Source organism: Lepisosteus platostomus, chromosome 9 (assembly GCF_059453375.1).
Source record: "Lepisosteus platostomus isolate fLepPlt1 chromosome 9, fLepPlt1.hap1, whole genome shotgun sequence".
Classification (NCBI taxonomy): Eukaryota; Metazoa; Chordata; class Actinopteri; order Semionotiformes; family Lepisosteidae; genus Lepisosteus; species Lepisosteus platostomus.
In genome coordinates, this window is record NC_142619.1 from 28730133 (window position 1) to 28742467 (window position 12335).

A 12335-nucleotide genomic window follows, 5' to 3' on the forward strand; every position below is an offset into this window, starting at 1 on the left:
GAAGCAGAAATATTTCTTTTCCAAGGTGTAGTAGCACAATGAGTTCTTCCAGGGGGACTGCATTCCTTCTTCAGCTCCGCAACATTGTTAATTGAAATATATACAAGTATCATGTTTAGAAACTCATACAATTCCACTTTTATTGCATTTTCAGCCACTTGGTTTTATTTTTAGGCAATTTTAACAGGTGAGTAACAGAGGGCAAGATTAAAGCAATGCATTACATCTGGTTGGAGGGGAGAGAAACATCAAAGTCACTTCGCTCTTGGAGAATTAGTGAGGTGGGGGTCACCAAACTTTTCTCACTGGGACAAATTAGGAGAGCTAAAACAAAGACCTTCACCTGTATGTCTGAGGAGCCAAACAACCAGAGAACATGGCAAAAGCTAATGCAATCACAGAGATAGGATGGAATCAAACCAATGACCATGCCACCCTTCACCACAGGTATACTGCAGCTCATCCAAAGAAACGTAGCACTTGTAGGCACTAGAATGTCATGCAATCCTGTTTTTTGCCATGACGCATAAGTAGGTGCGTCAACATTTTATTGCACAGACATGACATTTGGAAAATGTACTGTGTTGATTTACAGTACATTTGTCATCAATGGGCTACATTTGCTTGGGTTTACTGTGAATTTCCCAGGATAGCCGTTTGTGTGGCCACTGCTGGATTGAATACAAGCTATGTTTTGCACCAGTTTGTAAATGCCATCCTGTGGGATTCTGCCCCATTCCTCTCATACCCCCTGTACAATCACGTATCTGTTCACTGGTCTCTGACCCCTAGATGCCCAATGTCATCCCAGCTCATCCCACACATGTTCAATAGGGAACCCATGGCAAACTGTCACTTTCTTATCAGGCAAGAGAGCTCTTGTAAGACAAGCAGCAAGAGGAAGTGCTTTGTCCCGCAGGAGCACTGTTGCACCAGGATGAGCCCTCAGGACGTGCAACAGGTGAGGTCACAGGATTTGTGCAATGTAGCTCTGTGCAGCCAGGTCGCCATCAATCGCTACAAGAGGAGCATCTGAAGCAAATCGATGTTTGTGCACAAACCATCACACTCAGACCTCTACATCAACTGGCTTGTTGACGGCACAATGACTTTCCGACTTTCCTATGCTGATGTGACTTTCATCTAGCTTGCATCAAGGTGATCTATTTTATACAAAGCCTTGGTTCATTGTTAAAGAGGACGTAGCTCCACCGCTGGAAAGTCTGCCTGGGTGATTTAGTGCAGCCTCCAAACCTACAGGTGGTATTAAGTGGGACACATTGCTTCATTTCTATTTTTTCTTCATCTTTTTTACCAGGTTTGATATTCAAAAGGTTACATCCACTCATTCCCAGTGTCCAATCAACTCTCTCTGATGAGATCGTTTAGTGCTTATGCAACAGTCTAAGTTACTTGCATATATCACAGTCAAGTCAAACTGTTGCCAGAGCATTCAATTAGTATTCCAAATTTGTAGACTTTGTTATACTTGCATAAGGAAAAGTAAAGCAAAGTTTCCTTTGATGTTCCTTATGCCATGGCTTTAATAAGCTTTTATTAAGAATGCAACTGAAAAACAAGAGCTGCACAATAATCTTGTCATGTGGATATTCAAATGAAAACAAATGTTTACGCAACGACAACGAACGTTGCATTCAGATTTCTAGGTCTGCTCTTATTTTGAAAGCTTCTAGGGAACTGGAATAGCCAACAGACACAGCACTTGGAGAACTGAGGAATTACAGTTTATGTCTTTGCAAAAGACTAATCATAAGTTCTAATCACAATCATTAACCACTTTACCCAGTTTTGAGATTTCCGATAATTCCTGACTGATGTTAGTCAAAACAGCTTTGCATCAGATTGGTTGGGTGTCTAAATTTTTATTTGGACAGTTTCTTTTCTCTTGTATACCCATTTCCTTTTAAAGAGGTGGGAACTTTAGCTGACCTCGCTTTTAAAGGCAGAAACATTTACCATACTGTAGCTATAGAATGATGCTTCCCAGAACTGCAGGGTGTTACCAAAATATCTCTCGCTGTTGCTGCAGAGGCACTTGCTTACAGACGATGCCCATCTGGAGCAGAGCGGCTGTAAGAGCTACACTGCCCTTGCGGGGAAACTGCAGTGGTTTCATGGTCTCATCCTCTCTGTATGGCACCACCGCTTTCTGCAGATTGTTTTACTTTTTTGCAGCTGCATGCTGTAAGACCCCCATGTTCAAAGTTTACTGTCACAATGCCGCAAACCAAGGTGGCAGGAATGCTCAAGCCACCCTCAGCTGCAGCACAGCGCTGTGTCCTCTTGAGTTTCGCTTTGACACATTCGCGACTACATTCTGAAATAGCTGCCTTCTATCGCTGCAAAGCTCCTCACCACTGGGTCAAAGCCAGACATCACTCAGGCTTTTAGTAACATCTACCTCTTAAGCAGCACATTATCACGAGATTCAAATTTTCTGCCTTTAAAAAGAAATTCCCTTGACCTTTTTAATGATGCGTGGTTGCAGCAAATTAAAAAAAAAGACAGTAATTTACTTTTCTAAATGATTGTCTCCCAAGAACATGAAGAAACAAACCACTAGAGGTCTATTTAATCCACCCATAATACTGCTTCCCCCAGAGTTAGAATTCGTAGGACAGATATGGGCACCAATGCCAAACCTGCAGTAACTTCATCAGACTATCAAATACATTGAGAGATCAAAAATTGGAAAGGCAGAAAAATATAGTCATGTACTACTGAGAGCCCTTGGCTCTTGATGATCCTAGATTCTTTATGCACTTGGAAAACCTGAAGTGGCACACAAGGCTCACTTTACCCTGGTTGGACTATAGATGTCACTCTTCGAAAAGGGAAGAGCTGCCCAGACCATCTGGTTTGTGTTTGGCACCCTGCGATTATGTGTAAGTGTAGTTTCCTCTGTGGGAGGGCTGGGTGCTAAGGTATCTTTCTACCAGCCAAGAGTGCAGTACAGACCCACTGGGAAGCTGGCACTGAACAAAAGCAATGCAAAGCACAGTGATTGAAATAAGGATAAATAATAAAGAAATAAATGTTGACCCTTTTTGTTTTCTACATCGAGGATAATATTTAGTAAAGGCTTACTGGACCACATTTTATTACCCCGCTAGAACTCACAAATGCTTTCTTATGTATCATTTTGTTCCTTTCTCTTGCTCGGAGGTGCCAGAGGTAGTGTGAAATTCCACTACATGCACTTTTGTTTTGCTTCTTATCTTACCGATCCTACCACTGTTAAGAAGAGTAAATATTTACTATGGAGGCTTTTAATTTCTTACCATTGACCCAGAATGCAAGCTGATAGAGAGTTTGTATTCAGGGATGGTAGAATCTGTAGCATAAATTTGCTTTTCATTGTATAATTTATGATCTCTTGATAAAGCGTGCAACGCTGGGCACCAGAGGAGATCTTTCAGACCCCCTCTGGAATCCTAGATCTAACTTGTTGGTTGCCACTCAGGGAAAATTGCACGGTTCTTTTCTTTCTCGGTTGCTTTTTGCACATTTCCACTAATAACTCACAGCTAACACAAACACTTCTGTATATGGACACTTGACTTGAAGAGGATAACTGTTTGATAATCACCAGGTACTTCAGCATTCACATTTGTTCCATGATACCCTGCTTCTTATATTTTTTGTTCTTGATCTTAATCAGCAGGCACTGGAGAATTTAGCTCAATTAACTCCAGATAACCCATTCCTCAATCTTCACTTCACTAATTACTTTTTACACAGAGAGATACTGGAATCTTGATCTTAACCCTCACTGTGAAATACTATTCACAACACATCCCTTCTCTTACTCTTCACCAAGCACCAGATCCTTACATACAGCCCCTAACATTTCCGACTAATCCTGTTTGGCCAGGGACATTGTTATATAAGCGAAATCTGCAGCCCAGAAACAGCAACAGCCTGTTTGTCTGTTATCTCACACACTCAGAGTCCACCCATCTGTCTGCTGATGGTAAGATACAGGGACATTCTGGAATCACCCAGGGTTATTCTGGAGTGCTTTCGCCAATGAGAAGAAAGTTGTTACCCTGATAAGTGATGCCCCTGCTTTCAGCACTGGTTTAACTGGCCCAACCTGTTCTTCAGCACCAGACTTAATTCTTATTGAGTCTGGCAAAAAGACTACCAAATGCCCAGTACCCATGATTTTCCTTGGTAAAGTGGGAAATTCCCACTGCAGTAGCAAAGTCCCACAGGCCTGTGACCACCTCAATCCGTTATGAATAAGCACTCCCTTCTGGATATCTCACTCTCCCGCATTTTCTAACCAAAGTCTAGACACTCTTTTTCTCCTATCTAGGTTTTATAGGCCTCTCAGTTAGTCCAGAGCAATAATCAATTACACTCAGATCTAGCTCCCACTAGCTCATTTCTATCACATTGAATTTCATTACCTCTGAGGAGTACTTACTCATTCAGACCATCTGGGCCTCATTCTGTATTTATTCAATTTAACAGCCATCCATCCTGCCAAACATTCTATTTCCCAATGCACATTTCTGCATAGACGGATTTGTCCTTTGCCACCTCATTATTGACATATTGTTTCTTCTCTTGTTGGATCTTTAGAATGGGAAATTGAATAACTGAGGCACTATACCTGGAAGAAATGACAAGCCTCATGCAGAATGATTTCGTAACAGTCTACAAATGATCAGTGTAAGCAGATGAGTGCGATATGACAATAAGTAAATTTGCATTTACAAAAATGAGTGCACCTTATGCAAACCTGTGTAATGGAAATCAAATAATGTAATGTCATAATCATAACTACAGGCCTTTAGTTAACAGTCATGTGTAACTTCCGCATAAGAGGTACTCCTTATCAGATGGTAATCCTGAAGATAATGGAAGTCTGAGACATCATACAGTACGTAAGCATCACAGGCTTCAAAGGCTGAGATTACTAATTATTTCCATTGAATCAGTTTACATAAAAATCGTTCACCTTAATGAAAATCACCTTTATCACTTCATGTGACTACAAGTTACAGTTATTACATCTGTCTAATGGGATGCTGCTTCCAGCTGCCTTTTGCAATTTAAAAAGTTGTGAATAAGGGCCAATATATCGCAGAAACACCTTCCGCTTTCAATGAGGTGGATGAGTTTACTGGTGTGAGTGTTCAATGTGCATGTGTGCCAGGAGAGAGTGAAGATGTGTCAGAAATGTTTCTCCCTTCTTCTTGAGAATTAGTTACAATCTTCAGTGGGTGTGTCTGCAAATGCGTGAATAATACTGATATTCCGGTAATTTAAGTGATCAAAGTATTTGCTTTCTCATTTATTCTCAAAATTGTAAGTCAGCTATTGTTGATGGGCTCAGCTCAATGGTACTCCTGCATTAGCATGGGGGTGGGGTGGGGAACTTTGCATTCCCTTCTCTGACATGCCCACTGGTTCAAGTGCTGTCTGTTTCACCTGCTGCCAGCTTTACAGCCTAACAGAAAAGACAGCGCCACCTGGTGGACTGAAACCCCACTCACTCTTGATTGTGATAGTACACAGACACCCTGTAGATACTGGTCCCAGGCAGCAAGCAAAAGATAACTAAAGCTGACAAACGTTGCCAGTGCTCATCCATATGTGAGAGGTTGTGCTATCAAGGCTGTCAGAGTCAGCTAACTGATATCCACAGTTCAGGACTGGGCATGCTGGACAGCAGTGCAACCTGCACTTTGAGCTACTGATTTTACTGGTGGAGGAACCTAGGAGACCCATAACATATATTTTTTTAATTGCTTATTGTCCTTTTCCTTATAATCATTGAACATTTGTAACATTTTAGCAGTGTCAAAAAGAAAAAGAATATGGTGCTGCCCACTGTTTCATTGTTTTAACTGTTGGACACCTATTATTGCACTTTTATTTGACGTTAAACCATTTTTTTTGGGGGGGGGGGGCACAAATGTAGAGAATGAAATGGTTTTACTCAGGTAGTTTCCCCTGTTGTACTACAGTTTGTTGTTTGACTTTCACCTTATCCAGTACGGTCATGAGGGAGCCAGAGCCTATCCTGGCAAGCACCTGGCACAAGGCAAGGTACACCCTGCACAGGACGCCAGCTGCAGGGTATACTCACAAATGGGTCAATTTCTCCCAGAAGCTGATTAACCTGCCAGTATGTCTTTGGACTGTGGGAGGAAATCATAGTGCCTGGAGGAAACCCACAGAATGAACACAATGAACACAAGGTGAATATACAAACTCCACGCAGATTCTGTAGCACCACAGGAACTGAACCATTGCGAGGGACAGTAGCAATGCGCCATTATGCTTCCCTCCTGACAATCCTTCAGAAGCCATTCTGATAATAATTACATCCGATTATCTTAAATTGACGTATTAATGAATAACACCACCTAATAAAATACTATTCTGCTTTAAGTCTACCAGAACAGTTATTCTTCTATATCCTGAAACTAATCGTATTACAATAGACATTTTGCAATATAGCCTTGAACCTATGCAGTATAAGCAGGCAAGAACCATACATGCTGTCACATTGCAGTTTAATTTGGCGAATGCAAGCTTTGGCTACAGTAACCACCTTCATTGGTACTTACTGTAGGAGCTCTGCAAAATAGACCACACAACTTTCCTTTCCTTAAGATAGTGTGTATAAGTCGGAAAGTGATGGCTTTAAAATAAAACCCTATTGGAGTGAAAATGAGACATACCTGGTCTAATAAGATCCTTCAGATCCAGTGGGAGTGAGATACCACATGAGGAATAGGCAGTTCAGTGTGTGTAATTAGCCCTTCCCTTGGATTAGTGAGCTTTATATGGACTTCCAGGAGGAAAATCCTCCTTCCGTCATACTATGATCGGTCTTCACGTCTTCCTGTACGCACAATGACTATACTCCTACACCACTACATACACGACAACTGAATGTAAGCCGAAATCGTCCTTGAAACTGTACTAGTTGTACTATTTAATAATCGCTGTATTATTTTACCACTATACCAGTAGACTTTTTTGTGAAGTCTTTTATAAGAATTAAAGAATTTGTCCCCAGCTTGAGGTCAATGACCATTTACCTGCAGTTTTCAGAGAGCTCTCTGACCTTGACCATAATGATACAGTACATCCTATATCACCCTGCGACTCACAACTGGCAACCTACTGAAGTTCAGCAGGTGTGAGCCTGGTCAGTACCTGGGATGTGAGACCTCCTGGGAAAAACTAAGGTTACTGCTGGAAGAGGTGTTAGTGGGGCCAACAGGGGGGCACTCTCCCTGCGGTCCATGTGGGTCCTAATGCCCCAGTATAGTGATGGGGACACATAGTGATGGGGACACTATACTGTAAAAAGGCGCCGTCCTTCGGATGAGACGTGAAACCGAGGTCCTGACGAGGTCGAAAAGAGTAGGGGTGTAACCCCGGCGTCCTGGCCAAATTTCCCATTGGTCCTTACCAGTCATGGCCTCCTAATAATCCCCATCTATGAATTGGTTTCATCACTGTGTTTTGATACTGTGCCTGTATGTTCCTCCATCTCTGTTTCTGCATTGGTGGCTTGGGGTTCACTTGTTTCTTTTTGGGGGTTGAGCCTCCTCATCCTATTGCCAGGAGGCTACCTATTAACTAAGAGGGTTAAGCTCAAACGTATTCTTAATATTACACACAATGCAATAGTTAAATACGAGTACTATTCACTATGCAATACTTAAATACTACTTAAAAAGACAGCATTCACAAAGCCTTAGATTCTTAAATGACATTATTCCTTGTGAAATGGAAGTTTAGGAGGCATAACAACAGACAAACTAATCTCATCCAGCTGTTTTAAATCACAATCCTTACTGACTTTGTTGTACACACCTTGCACACATCCCTCCTCTGTCTCCACATATGCAGCATCTCCTCTTGGGGGTGTTGAGCCTTCTCACCCTAGTCTCTTAACCAAGTGGGGTAAACTTGGTTATACTTATTATACAGTACTTAATGATAATGATAATAATGTTTCTTTATTTCTTGCATTAGGAATTCGTCTTTTCGCATACCCCAGCTTTTCTCCATGAGACACAGACAGGGAGAGAAGCTTGGGGTCAGAGCGCAGGGTCAGCCATTATACGGCACCCCTGGAGCAGCTGGGGTTAAGGGCCTTGCTCAGGGCCCCAACGGAGTAGGATTCCTCTGCCAGCCATGGGATTTGAACCGGCAACCTTCCAGTGACAGGCGCAGATCCTTAGCCACAGAGCCACCGCTTAAATACTCAATAGACAACATTTGCAAAGCATCTGATTCTTTGATGTCGTTATTCCTTGTGAATTTATTTTTCTTTATTCTCTGAACACACAATAGTTTAAATACTCCAAAATAAAGCTACAAAGTGTTTAAAGATTTATTCAGGAGGATTTAAATGTATGTATCTTGTTGTATAATTATAATTATTGACTCTAATATAATTTGTATAATTTTAAAGCCATTTCTAATAGAACATAACCAATAACTTTTTATATGAACCACATCATATTTTTAGCAATATTTATCAGTAATAAATATTGCAATATTAGCAATATATATTTGCACTAGTACTACAAAATATGAACAGTGACTATCTAAATCCATCTGTATTTACGATATTTATAGTGTATTAGACATGCATCAAACAAGACTACTGGGAAAATATTTTTATTTGTCGTCCCTGATGTATGTTTAATGAACAATGTTTAATTTACAAGCATGGCTTGTAAAGTCTATTAGGTGTAACACCACTAATATATTGTAAATATAATGTTACTAGTATCATACAGAGTGTGGCATACATGTATATGTGTACTTTCAAAATCTTCACAGACAATACTAAAAACATAGCTAAAAGCCAAGGTATTAGTCACATTCTATGAATCTTGACAAGAATATTCTGTGAGGTAATGATCTCTTCTGTGTGGTGTAATGAATACCTTCCACAAGGCTTGTCTCTATCACAGTTTTGTCACATCACATAAACCCCACCTGTGGCATTTTACACTTGAGACATATTGCACAAGTAAACCACAGTTTACTTAACGGAAAAGCTGGTTTTCATGTTGCAGTGCAATAGGAAATAATAATTGCTCAGAGAAAAATGAGTAAGCATATTTTCATAGTAAAATAAGCACCATACATCAGCATCAGCAGATTTTAGTAGATATGAATGAAAACGTATCAGTAATAAAAAAGAATGAGCTGACAAAATTAATATTGTACTTAGGCCTTATGTGGGCACTTAGGCTATTAATTACTAATACAATCAAAAAGTCTTTAATTAGTCTGACACGGAAAGCCCATTCAGGTTCAGAATAAGACTTCATTTTAGATAACTGTAAGGGAGACCATACTATTTTATTACCAAAACGGCTTTTTGAATGCTAGTAAATTACTAATGTATATATAATATATGCCATATAAGTGAATCATATAAGGTATGCCTTAATGATGCTACACACAAAGAGGTAACACTTGACTTACAGGTTATTCCTAAAATAAAGCATCACCACATCATACAGCAGGTTGTTTCTACTAGTGGTGGAATTTCATAGCATATTAAAATATTCTAGTCTCAGTTGTCTTAATCATAGTCATCACTGGGTCTGACTCTCTCCATTAAACAAAATAAATCTCTTTATGTTCCACAGCACACTACTGAGCTATTCATTGGCCATTGCTGACAATATAAGACATAAAAATACATGACATTTAACTACATTGAATGGAAAGAAGGATCGCTTAAAATGACAATTATGACTTTTGAAAAATGACTCAGAATTTAGTTTTTAAATATTTTCCATAGTCATGAGAAAATGCAGGTTCTCAAGTTTTTGACGCAAAACTCAAGCATGCATACATTTTTTAAATACCCATTTTAAAGTACATCCAAACACATTGTATTGCTTTTTTTATAAAAAAGAAGTGATAATCAGGGCTTGAAAAGAGGTTCAACAAATATTTATGTATAGAGAAACAGAAATGTGACAATAGAATTTCACCTCCTCCTGAAATTCTGTTAAGTAACACCATTTCAGTAATTTGGTCAGTTTAAAAACTGCTTAATGAGCCGGTGAATATAAAAGGTATATTTATTATTGTGGCATTAACTCACCTGGCTTAGGAAATAATGGCGTTGACCGAAGATTATGACTGTCACAACCCCCCAAAAGGATCCACAATACACCAACGCGAATTCAAACACGAAGCTAGTTGGTATGACGGCAGCAAAAGAGACCAGGAAGAGTAGTCAGACACAGAAAAAGGAAGGAAAGAGTAGAGAGTTTGTCTGAATTTTGCTAGAATTGAATGAGGATATATTCTAAAAAGAGACGAAATATCAGCTACTGTCACAGGTGAAAGCTATGGGAGGGAAACATGTCAGGGACCAACACTTCACCAGTTGGACACCAACCAAGGGTGGGGAGGGGTTGGTCTGCGATAAGACTAAAATGCTGAGTGTTAAAAAACATACATGCACAGTAGCGGGCAGTCAGCGGGTATTTATGTATAAAGGAGTGGTGTCATGGATGTCGGAAGGGACAAACCGTGGAATGGCAGGAGAGCGAAAAAAGACCCTATGTGTAGCGGTGGGACGGGGGTTAGCCCGGGCTCAGCTGTTCAGGAAATGCTGTATAGAAACATATGCCCCCAGGCTACGGACGTGGGGCGACCTGGTGCTAGGCGGGTCTCAGGACGTCCAAACATCAATGCTGAGCGAGGATGAAAGCGTGACCTGGAAATATATAGCCCCAGACAGAGACACACCGGAAGGACAAGCAAAGCGCAGGAAACTAGAGAAAGGACAGACTAGGAGCACCCTCTAGCTGTAGAGGGCGTGACAGTGGAAGTGCAACTTTAGAATCTTTAACTCATCCTAAAGGTACGTTATACAACACCATTAATCAAAATTTGTAAGGATTCATTTTCTGTACTCTTATTCAGATTTATTCGTGAATATCATATTACCCTTATTCTTTTTCTAGGATAGTGACTGCCAGCCATACAGTATGCCTGGAGAACCAATGCATATCAGACAGTCCTTAAAGTTTTACAGCTGGTAAATGATTGAACTGAATGACTAAGATATAGTTATTAAGATTCAAACCCAGAAGACCCCACAGCTCTAAGGGACAGGAGCTGGCTGTTCCTGGTTGGGAACGAAGAGTTTCATATCACTGTACCACTTTACACAACTCCAGTCCTTAGGGGACCTTTGACAATTCAGAACACAAAGAACGGGCAACTACTGTAATTATTCCAATTAAGAGCTCAGATACAAAATGAAGAGTCAATGGCTACTCCTATGAGTGTTAAGAAGTAAATTCAAGTCTATAGCAAGTTACTGTATATCTGAAAGACATGCAAGTAACTCCATTTATGGATTTCAGGCCAAATGGATTTTAATTTTTGATGCCAACATCAGTAACATCGTTCAGATAATGGCTCAAATAAAGGTCTATGATGGACTGGACTGGTGTAATTGGGAAAACCAGAACTAAATGACAGGTTACAAACCCAGTGCTTAATGACAGCTTTCTATTGGTGTAGTTGCAAGAAGTGTTGGACAAACACAAAGCATTAATCTTGTGGTACATTCATAATTTGTGATTAGAGGCTGGAAACGTGTTTTAATTAAAAACTGGGGGTGTGGATTGCAAATGACTTAGCCATGTACCTCAGCGTTTCTGTTAAGAAACCGTTGAAAACCCACTTTTTAACAAAGGTGTACTTGCTGCTAACGATGTATCAGGAATATCTGGCAGAAACATACGCACACAAAGCTCTACTCATTAAAGTATCTCATTTGAATTGACAGCTTCATAAAAATTAAATACACAGTGGAATGGGATTTATCAGGAAACAGAGCAAGTGCCTAAACTATATCAAAGAGAAAGGTCAGTGTGAATAGGGTGGCTGCACACACACAGCAAGTTGGGGTGCAGTTGTGGTAAAGTTCTCAGAAGGCATGAAAAACAATACATGAGAGTTGCCAGGGGTCTGTGAGTGCAAAAACTGACAATACTCTGGTGCTGCTCAGCAGTGCTACTAGTTGTATCAGTATCCCTTCAGCTTCATGTTCTGCATCTTTGTACAGTAGCTGGTCCTGAGAATTAATATATATACATAAACAATATTAACCTTCAGAGTAAAGGGTAGAGTAGAGTAGTTTATTGACATACAGTATGTACACGCACATTGGAATTCTTAATCACGCTTCAGTCTCAATCTTATACTCATGAAAGAAAGAACAACAGTAACCATTTTATGGTCTGCTTTATACTATAAAAATAAAAATAAAACTCCATCAAATGACT

The 12335-nt window shown here is 40.1% G+C and overlaps 1 long non-coding RNA gene across 3 annotated transcripts in view; it reads right to left on the bottom strand.

Moving 5' to 3' along the window:
- The window catches only part of LOC148654726 (uncharacterized), a 108236-nt gene that overhangs the window by 15865 nt on the left and 80036 nt on the right, over positions 1-12335 (bottom strand). The window lies entirely within an intron of this gene.